The sequence below is a fragment of the Pinus tabuliformis genome, chromosome 2_1 (assembly GCF_031772625.1).
Source record: "Pinus tabuliformis cultivar Carrire ecotype Pingquan chromosome 2_1, CPIR1, whole genome shotgun sequence".
NCBI lineage: Eukaryota > Viridiplantae > Streptophyta > Pinopsida > Pinales > Pinaceae > Pinus > Pinus tabuliformis.
Window position 1 is genome coordinate 550,070,524 of NC_142299.1, and position 12,073 is coordinate 550,082,596.

The 12,073-nt window shown below is 34.9% G+C and overlaps 1 pseudogene; it reads right to left on the bottom strand.

Annotated features, from left to right (window-relative positions):
• Positions 1 to 8,410: 8,410 nt before the first annotated feature.
• On the bottom strand, positions 8,411 to 11,824 carry LOC149201537 (chaperonin 60 subunit beta 2, chloroplastic-like; annotated as a pseudogene).
• Between the last annotated feature and the right edge of the window lie 249 nt (positions 11,825 to 12,073).

A 12,073-nucleotide genomic window follows, 5' to 3' on the forward strand; every position in this document is an offset into this window, starting at 1 on the left:
ATAAATGTGTTGTGCCTTTTTCCCATAAGCAGTTATTAGCATACCGTTTTTTGTTGATAGAAGATCCTTTGGATAGTGGGATACAATCTTTAGTTCTTGCGAGGGCATCCAAAAATCACCCTTGGACAATTGACTGCTAGCATATTTACAAAATTTTTTGCTCACTAACTTCATATTTGTCTCTAGGGAATTTTCCTTGAGGGTCTTTTGCGCAACACTTTGCCTTAACATAAAAGTGTGCATACATTGTTGTATGTAATCTTTTTCTTCCATATTATCAATACAAAAAGATACAGATCCACTAGTTGAATAAGCAATAATTTTGAAATCAGACAGCTCAAATTGTTCACATTTTTTAATTTCATCGAAGTTGGTTGTTGTTGCATGTTCTTCATCAAAATTTGTCCATATTTGTCCATACTGCTATATTTTCCTTTTCTATAGTACAACCTTCATACACACTGCCCCCTAAATGAGATTTCTCCTCATTCATTTCTTCAAACTTATCCTCATTATAAATCATACTGGACAATCATCATTCTAGTATAGAACAAACTCTCGATATTATTGGTGAATAATTATAGTTAATGGGTTCTCATGTGATGATTCCCAATACCAATGGAACAACATATAATTTGAATCACTCAAGTAACGAATCTCAATTTAGCAATATTATAATATAGATAAATTCTACCATAAATACACATCAAGAATGCTCTGCCTTGTAGATTTCAGCACCCATGTATTGGATGGATTTATGGAAATAAAGGGAAATTGGAATGCCAATGATCTCCTACAGTTATGTATGGCCTTTTCTAGTACCTCTGACCTCTTCGATGGCTAATATCGAGCTCAAACTAACCCTACCAAATGAAAATAATGCTCAAGGGAGAGGGAAATGACTCTAGTAAGTAGAAATCCACCCAAGAACACTTCATAACACTCCATGTCAAGAGAGATAAATTCTTAACAATCATACATAAACCAAATTAGCAACTCCTTGAGGAAATCTGATAGCTCCAAAACCGTGGCAGTTGATCTCTAACTTAGCAAGAAAGTGGATGATGAGTAACTCAGAGCTTATGCATTTCATAGAGCATTAATCAATGAAAAGTTTCTGAATGATGCTAATAGAAATTCAATGGAGAATTATTTATTTCAGCCATAAGCACAAAGATAGGGAGCACATATACTATAACTAAGGAATAAGAATGATGATAACTCATACATTATAAGTTTATTATATCTTAGAAACATATATTAGATGAGAGCCTAGCACATTTCCTTCATTGTCAAAAGAGAGATGTCCATGTGAAAATTAAACCTCGCTCCATGTGAGACTATTGCAACATAATAGCTTCTATGGGAAAATGAAGGAATTGCTCATGGCAATTAAACACTGAATTGAGCTAGTTTTGGTTTTGTCCAATTAGTTCTATTGCGTCTTGTCATAGGCAAAGATTGCAAGACATTTCAACATTACAAAGGCACCAATCCAGGCACAATCACTCTTTGTTTAGTTAAGTCAAAGCTCATGGACAATGATATCCAGGCATTTTAGGTGAAGTTTGAGAAAGCATGAGAAGATATTTCATGAAAATCTTGATAAATAATCAATAGGTATTTCAAACAGAAGTGAACCATAAAATATGAACCCTAGAAAATATGAAACTCCCTGTACCAATGGAAACATGACCCCTGACAGATAATTCAAACATGACCAACTATCCAAATTATAGCCTATACTTAAGTATAAATTTATATAGCTTGTCGGTGATATTCCTAGAGAGCAATGGTTATCCCTCTGACAAGCTAGTAAGATAACAGAGTTGCATTCCAGTAATATCACTAGCCTTTTATGAATCATTACCTTATAATCAATGAGAGTGACTATGTTGATTCTAAGTGAATGCAATATACTTGTGCTAATCTAATGTGATTCATAATGCATGGTATATTACCAATTAACTTCTCTCTCTGAATTTAGACTAAACCGATGTCAAACTTGATCGAAATGAATCAACAATGATGCGATGAATGCTAAGTATAGAGCTTCATCTAATGACTAGAAAATGACATTCAATTCAGGGGAAGTAGCTAAATCGTGCCAAAGATGTTAGGAACTAAATCTATGTGTATTAGAGCCCAGTATTGAGCCAAATTTATTCTTTAATTGTATGAAATATTTACTTGTTATGAGTCAGTGGCATGTTCATACTCACAAAAAGTTTGGAGGACACAAAAATTGCAGCCTTCTAGTAGTTTGTTGGTTAAACTTGTCCTAGTTTTAGGGCTAGATTTGGAGTTTTTAGAGTAATGTTTCAACATTTCACCATGGCCACACATCATCGTAAGAAAACTAGCATGTATGTGATAAAGCTCCAATTTGTAGGAAACTTGGGTGCTAGCCACTGTCTCGAGCCCATCCAAGGCCTCTCAAGTCTAGAATAGGTGTCTAGAATAATCAGACCCTGTAAAAAATTAGTGTGCTCTTGTTGAACTACCTTCCATGCACTTGAGCGATTGCTTTAGCCATTATCTTGCATGACACTGTTATAAACATTTTTGGGCATTGCAACCCCAATCATAAATGTCCATAAACCAAGCGCTCCTAAGTCCCTAAAAGTGTTGTTCCGACCCCTAAAAGAACAAGGTCAGTTGATTACATCATCTCCCAGAAGTTCTCCATGAAAAACTACTCAGAACTGGTCAAAACTGGACCATCTCACCTGCTCCATGGTCAAAGTGCGCTGCATCCCACCTAAATGCAAAAAAGAGGTGCGATTCATACAGAAAAGCCCTTCTATGGGGTGCGATGGGCGAGAATGGACAAATGGCAGGGTCAATTTTTGAGGTGGAAGATCATGGAATCTTCCAGAAACTTCTCCTGTGACACTTGCCTCTCTGCATTCACCCAGGGATGAGTAAGAGATCATCAATCTCCAAGTGGAATCAAGAACTATCAGAGAGAGGACACTAATCAAATCTCAGAGGCTGACTCACCCCCCTTGCAAACATCTATATATGGATCCCTCATCCCAGAGATCCAGAGGCTGGAATTTTGTATCTTGTAAGGAAGTGCTGCTGGTTTCTTGGTGTAACATCATAGTGTTGGGTGATCTAAGCTTTTGATGAGGTGAAGAAGGGATTTCTTACTGAGAGGATGACACTAGGTCAAAACAATTGGTTGTAATCCTCTTTGCTATTCTGGATTATTAATAAAGCTATTCAAGTTTTCCTCCACATTCTTGTATGGTTGATGATATATGCATTTGTGTGGTCAATATATATCTGGTCCTATATTGTTTATGATAGTACATCTCTATTCTTGGATAGTGTTATGCTTCTTTGATTCCACAGGTTCTCTTTGAAGCTAGGTAGACGAGGAAGAGAGTGGCAAAGATCTATCAGAAGGGAGAGGAATCAAGCAAGGAACCAAGCACAAGACAGAGGTTGGTCTCCTTTGTTCCCCTCTTATCTACTTCTCATAAAGGAAAACGAAAGTAGTTTTAGTTTGTTTGTTTCTAAGATAGCTACCAGTCTTAGTGGGACTAGCAGCTCTGCATAGACACTATATTTCCCGATAATAGACACTGAGGAAGGTGTTGGTCGCTCTAATTGTTTTCACAATTCGAGCTCCACATAAATTGTCAACCCGAGGAGGTCTTTTTATTTCAAAGATAATAACGCACTGGATATGCTCAATTTCAAAAGCGGAATCGATGTTGTAGTAAAAGAAAGATACACACCTGTTAAATTCATCAATCTACTAATTCACACTCTACTTAATCAAAGCTGAAGTCAATTAAATTATAGCAGAAACGATTTCTCTGTTACAGCAAAGGAAAATCAATCTACAAAGAAAGAAATCATTCAATCATATCAGGAACAGGACCCTATTCCTTGGTGAGGAACTTCAGCACCTGCTGCCTGGCACTTAATCACACTGTAAGAAAAGTAACTTCAAGAGATCAAGACCCTATTCCCAGGAACAGGAACCTTCAGCACTTGTCCTCTTGTTTCTAATCACACTGCAGGCAAAGGAAAGCAATCAATGGGAGCAAGACCCTATTCCTTTATGCAGGAATCTTCAGCACATGCTCTCAACATCATTCATTCGTGCATTCGATACGTGTAGCGCTAAGAAACAGAGTATTACAAAACTGTGTAACTAGTGTTTCAACAACAGAATCAAGGGAAGTGCAAACACATAAAGAAATAAACAAACTACAGGAACCAAAAGGGTGAATCTTGTGAGGAAGGCGGGCCCTTTCCTTCTCACAAGATTCCCTAGGAGAAAGAATTAAATTGAAACGCTCAAAAGAAGATTTTATTCATCTGTCAAAGTAACTGATACATCACAAAAGGAGACTAGCTCCAGTTCTCACACAATACTCTCCGGTAACTTACAATTCAACTCCCCTCTAATGATGATGTCTCCTCTTTTTAAAGAGGAGACATCGTTTACAATTTACATGAGAGCGAATCTTCATCATCTCGATTCTGTTTTCTTTTCCAAAACAAGACTATTCTGTTCTTTCAAAAAGAGATGCTGTTACAACCGAGACAACAAAAGTGCTATCTTCAGGATAATCCAGGTAACCGTATCTTCGTGCTGCTGCGACTATTCCACAAAAAGTTCTTCCAGAATCGCAAATTACGCATAACGGGATTTGCGTGCTTGACGGCTGTTTCAGCAACTGAGTCAGCTGTTTCAGCAACGGAGTCAGCTGTTTCAGCAACGGAGTCAGCTGTTTCAGCAACGGAGTCAGCTGTCTCAGCAACGGCCGCTCGTTCCCAACAAGGCATATAACTTATCTGCGATCTTTGACTTGTGTTAGCAACAATGCACTTCAATTAATGATAAAATATAAGAGTATTGCGGAATTAAATGTAAGACAGATTAATCATATAATAAAGAAGAGGTTTCTATATACCTTGGGATAAAGTGGATGAAAAAGACAATGAAGTTCATGGTTTAAGAGTAGAGTGGTGTCAAAATATACAGCAAAAATGATACATAGTGGAGTCCTAACAGAAGGTAATGAGTTTCCAGGATCCAATGGGAAGGTAATGAGTTTCCAAGCTCCAATGGTGTGCTTCTAGCTACATTCAACTGTCTCACCCATTCTTTTATAAAGAAAACTTTTCTCATACACATCCTTATTTTTCCTCATCATTCAGCTATCTCACCCATTCTTTTACAAAGAAAACATTTCTCATACCCATCCTTATTTTTCCTGATCTTTTCAAAAGGATGTCATATGATTTGAAAGATCACATCCATGCAGTGTAGTCATATGATTTTCTTGAGTTTACCCCATTAAATCACTATTATCATAAATATCAAAACTCGAGATACCGTAATAACAAAATTTTAAACCATAAGTAAAGCTCAGTATCTAATATTTTAAAAGATTGAAAGGGTGAATCCACAACTACTATCCTGAGTTTCTTGCTTTTTTTAGCTTACCTAAATATTGTTTACCCCTTGATTGCCTGACAACCATTTTGAACAAGTGTGAGGAAAAACCTATGTTGGAGGCCAAACTTTGCCCCAATCTTATCCATATATGTATCACTAGGGCATTGAATATACTGGACCTATGTAGCAGCCATTCCTTAACATTGGGAGCATCTTTATGACATCAAGAGCAGCTCTATGAGTATTGATGACATCAGGATCAACTCTATTCTCATAGAGGGGTTTTTTCAGTTGAAAAATATGAAATTAAGGTACAGAATCTTCGGTTTTTAGCATGGGATCATTTTATTTCTTTCTTCTTGTAATCTCACATCTCACTGTGTATTCACTATCTATTAATAATTATAAAGGAATTTGATTTTCCTTACTATAGTTCTTTTGTTTCCATAGCAATATTGACTAAAAGGTACAAGAAAATCAGAAAAGTACACACCAGATTCACAATATCTAGCCTAATTGAAAGATATGTCTTTATTAAAACCATGTGTTATACTCAATATACCTATCCATCCATGTGGTGTACTAAATATACCTCTCTATATATGATTAGGTTGCCTGTCTATATAATTTGGATGGCATTCAAGTATCTTGCTTATGTTACTTCTATATAGTTTATATAGTCCAGATGACATTCAAATGTTTTGCATGGTTTACTTTGTGCTCTAGCCATGATTATCCATAATTATCTAGCTCTTGCCTTCCCCGACAGGGACTAACACTGCCTCCAGCCCTTCTTTGTTGTTGTCGTGATTCCAAAATAAAGCACACCCATATTCTATTCCTTCTTCTCTATAATCAATATTAAGCCTATGAATTGTGTTTTGTGAAGTAATTTTATATGGAATTGACACCCATTTAGGAATAGTCATATATGTCAACTATATTTTGTCATGAGTACTATTGCTAATAATTATCTTCTATATCATCTATAAGCATCCTATTTAGTATTTTATATACGCATACATCATTATAGTAATACAGATTAAAGTTCATGTTAATATTTGAACAACCTACAATACTCACAAATGATGACTTTAGCTATTAGTGTCTAGCACGTAACATAGAACTTTGGCTTGCAAGTCCATCTTTAATTGGACCAAAGTCTGTTGAAAGTCATATATTCAAATATTTGATGGACATAATTTCAAAGGATTTGGTATAGAGCCAAATGAGTTGTAGTTTATAGAATTTTGGCTCTAAAAAAAGTTCTGAATGAGGGTTGAAAATGATAGTTGTCTTTTGACTGGAAGATACAAGTATGGTTAGACCCAATCCATTGAAAAGAAAAGGTCACAAGCTTTTACATGGAATGCCTCCATAATATTTGGAATAAATTTGGAGTCATATCATGTATGAATTAAAAACTTTTGATTGACATATCCAATTCAAGAAGGATTGAATACATTGTAAAGTTGGGATTTTATTATTTTTGTTTGGCATAAAATTTCCTTTGACTATTAATAAAACTTAATGACAGAGGTTTTATACAAAAAAGGGAAGTTTGTTCTTCATTGGAATTTGTCCATATTTGTCCATGACTCCATGCTATTGTATTTTTTTTTTCTATAGTACAACCTTCATCCACACTGCCCCCTAAATGAGATTTCTCCTCATTCATTTCTTCAACCTTATCCTATGCATCATATTGGACAATCATCATTCTAGTACAGAACAACCTCTCGATATTATTGGTGAATAATTATATTTAATGGGTTCTCATGTAACGATTCCCAACACCAATGGAACAACATATAATTTGAATCACTCAAGTAATGGATCTCAATTTAACAAGATTATAATATAAGTACATTCTACCATAAATAAACATCAAGAATGCTCTTCCTTGTAGATTTCAACACGCATGTATTCCATCAATTTATGGGAATGAAGGGAAATTGGAAAGCCAATGATCTCCTACAGTTACGTATGGCCTTTTCTTGTACCTGTGGCCTCTTAGACAACCAAGATTGAGCTCAAAATTGCCCCAAAAAATGAAAATAATGCTTAGGGGAGAGGGAAACAACTCTAGTAAGTAGAAATCCACCCAAGAACGCTTAAGAAAACTCCAGGTAAGGAAAGAGAAATTCTTAACAGTTGTATGGAAACAAATTAGCAACTCCTTGAGGAAATGCAATAGCTCTAGAATTGTGGAAATTGATCTCTATCTCAGCAAGAAAGTGGATGATGGGTAACTCAGAGATGATGCATTTCATAGAGCATTAATCAATAAAGAGTTTCTAGATGATGCTAATAGAAATTCAATGGAGAATTATTCATTTCAGCAATGAACACAAAGACAATACGTTTACTACAACTAAGGACTAAGAATGATGATAAATCATACACCATAAGTTTATTATATCTTAGCAACATATATTAGATGAGAGCCTAGCACATTTCCTTCATTTTCAAAAGAGAGATGTCCGTGTGAAAATTAACCTTGGCTCCATGTGACACTATTGCAACATAGATGCTATGCGAAAATGAAGGAATTAGTCATGGTAGTTAAACATTGAATTGAGCTATTTTTAGTGTTGTCCAATTAGGGCTATTGAATCTTGTCATAGGAAAATATTTCAGGACATTTCAACATTGCAAAGGCCCCACTATTGTAGAATAACTGCTATGGGAAAATGAAGGAATTGGTCATGGAAGTTAAACACTGAATTGAGCTAGTTTCAGTGTTGCCCAATTAGGGCTATTGCATCTTGTCATAGGCATATCTAGATAAATAAAGGATGCATTCCCATGTAGAGATGGCCAGATAAATGAATCTAGATAAATATAGAATCCTTCCTTCCATTTAAACTATCATATATGCTTGACTCTTACTTTAGACAAATGTACATTGAAATGTAGTCACCAACATCCATCAACTAGATTCAGATTGATATACTGCTAATAACAGGGTATTGTTACAAATAGCTACCATGAATTCAGCATGCCAAACTTTACCTGGATAACAGAAACTCCACCAGAAATCTTGGTAATTCTTTCATTCAAATTTTCTTTTTTGTAGTCTTGCTCTGCAACCTACAAAGAAAATGAGAATGATATCATTGGTGAAAACGTTTGATAAAATAGGTTGATAGGGAATTTAAATATCAAGCGAAACATATTCTCATATTAAAGAAACCTTAAGTTATTTAAATTCAATGTATGTAATTATTGTTGCATGTTCCTTCAGAGGCACATATATTCAAATTATAAACCATGCATCAAAATTGTTTCTTTCTACACTCCTATCTTGAAAACTCACAAATAAAATTTGAGACTAATACCATCATCATGAATGATATTAATGAGAAGAACCCTCCCCACAGGGTGATGGCCACTTTACTATAAATGGTGGCTATACAGAGAAAACAAGACAATAATGTCAAGCCTCGATTTGCATAAAGAAACCTATTTAAGTTATAGATAAATAACACACCTCTATCAAGCCTCTAATTTGAGACACTCTTTGATTAACACCTTCCTAAGTGCTCCCATCACCAACTATTGTTGTTGAATCCTTGTTAAGTACCACCTTGGCAGCAATACCTAGAACATTACTTCCAACTTTCTCCAAGGGAAAATCCAACTTCATCCCTGATAATAGTGCCTACACAGAGAAAGAATAAACAAAACAATATCTACATAAGATATTAGAAACCTGTGACCAAGACATGGTGGAAATATTTTATTCTCAATACATCTCACTTAATCAGAATTTATCCTATTAACATGAAAAGTTGAAATTGTAGAGCAAATCCATTACCAAATAAATATTGCTTCCACGAAAAATGATATAACAATGCTTATATACACACCAAAATTTGTACTTAATCTCTTAGTGCATGTAATTCCTTAATGTAGCTAAACTTGAAAAATAACTCCAGTGAATATAGCAATGTCAAAATGGGAAGTGTCGAATATTGTTATATTGTGAAAGATGTTACCTCAACGAATTTCACAGCAGTACAAAGTTACGAGAGTGATGAAATTTATAAAGGAAAATTGTGTCCCCATTTCCACTGTCCGAATCTAGGAGCTTTCAAAGCACCAACATTCAATGCACCACAAAGTTTGTTCAAGACAAGAGTATCCAAGGCTTCTTGTTCAATGTCCTTGGCAATGATCAAGATTGGATACCCCCCATGGATGGCCTCTTCTAATATTATAATCAAGTCTCTTGACGTTGTGATCTTTTTTTCAACCAATAATAGTTGCAAATTATAAGAAAATGTAAAGATGCAAGTTCATTTACTGATCGTTGAATTTCAAAATGCAAGTGAAAATAAATATAAATTTATCAACCCTCTTCACATGCTTAGTAGTGGTCATATTTTTTTCTAATTACTAGATCAATATTCTAAAGCAAATATTATACAGATTCCAAAAATAATAGAAGGTTCATAAGGCACAGAATTTAAAATTCCATACAAAACTAGCACCAACCTCTATTGAACCAGAAGGATGTGCCATGAATATATGACAGATGGAGGTAATTGGGAAATAATTCTGCAACTAAGATCATATTTTATTATAAAAATGTTACACATGATTTCTATCCATTCTCTTTTCATTACAAGGAATAATAAAAGGTAGTAGCACAACCAAAAAGAGCAAGAATATTTCATTCACGTCAATTACCTTGTAATTTTCATACTCTACAAACATCTTCTCACTGTCTGTCACAATGTACAGAGAAATATATCCATGATCAAATTACATTCCCTCTACATCATACAGACTGTTTTATGTACTTTTTCCCTCTTCAAGTTTCACAACACCTTTCCTTCCAACTTTACTTGCCTCTGTGATCATGTTTCCTATTTCATAGTTATTACCAGCGCTTAGTGGAGCAACATCAGTTAATTCACTATCTTCAACCTGGAGAATAATGCCAATTACAGGGTGTTAAGTTTCAACATGTGTACTCCCTTACAGATAATAATTTTCCCAAATGTTTTACAAGTAACTCTTAAAAATTCTACCATGTAGTCTTCAAGAAACTCTAGTTGAAATTTTAAAATTAGCTATTCCCCTAATGAAAGTGCACCTCAACCATAGATTAAAACCGGCTCAAATGTGTGCATTTACCTCCTTTGAAAAATTCTTGAGTTCAAAACCAAGAGCCTTTACTATCTTGTCAATTCCCATTGTAATTTGAATATGATTTTCTCCAGCTGCAACAAATTGAATAGGCTTATGATCCAGATTCTTATCCACAAATCTTTAAAAATACAAGCTAGATTTATCTATTTGGTTTTTCCTAACTAGGTCATACCAATTGATAACACGATCATAATTTCATCTTCAACAAGGCTATTTTTCCACTCAAATATTATCTTGATCCTTGTGAAGCCTTGAAAATTCACAAAAGAAATAACTAAACAACAACCACCAAAAGGCCCGATAAAAATGAATAAATACTTAAGCCAATAATAGGGACAAATAAATTACCTTTACACCTTAAGCTATTAAACCTTACACAAGTACAACAGATGTGGTAGTTCTATCACATGCTAAATCATTTCTCTTTGTTGCAGCATGTCTTACCAACTTGGCCCCAATATTTTCAATTGTGTCCTCTAATTCAACTTGTCAGGAGCAAGGTGCAACATTGAAAAGCATTAACTAGACAAGAAATAAAAATTTAACTTGACTTATCAACATATGGCACACAAGTATTTTTCTTTCAACTGTTTAAAGTGTCATTCATTACTCTACTATGGATACTCCATAGACTAGGTACATCCTCAAAAGATAAATATGTTGTCTATGACCTGTGAGAAATTTTCCTTCCAGGTCTAAGATAGTAATACATTTAGGCAAGGAAAATTAATATAGAACATAAAAAATTTACAACCCACATCTACAATTTACCTCCTTAGCTACTGTCACACCATCATTGACAATATCAGAGAACCATGCTTTCTCTCCAAAACAACATTTCTGCCCATCGGCCCAACGGTGATTCCGACAATATCAATAAGCTTGTTGACACCTACCTACAAGACAATTTCAAAATATTTTTAGTAGGTGCACAACAAAATGCTAGAATATATGTCATACCAAACCTTCATACAAACCACACATTAACATCAAAGGTATATGGACAAAGAAAGATCTACCACAGTAAACTTTTATGTGAAAAGAATCTTCCTTTAGATGGAATTTGTTTTCTCTGACTTACAATTTTTTTGTCATTGACCCATCTCGATTGAATTACAACTCCTTTGCCATAGATCTTGCATTGACTACCTTCTCTCTGCTACATAATCTCGTGGTCTTCCTTCTACCTAAGCGATTAGAGGAGATGGGTGAAACAGTAACAAGAGAAATAAATTTCATGGCATTTTTGTCAGATACTGCACCCAACTTCCTCTCCTTTCCAATGTTAGCCAATGAGGCAGAGTGGCAACTGTTGTCATACTACCTATAACATATGCCATCTTCCCTTATTCGGAATAGAGAATTACAATATCTTCATATTAGCTATCTCACAAACATGAATTCCATCTAGATTTAATTCATATTAGCTATCCAATTGACCATCTAGATTTAATTCACCACTGTTGTGCATAAACAATACTTCACATG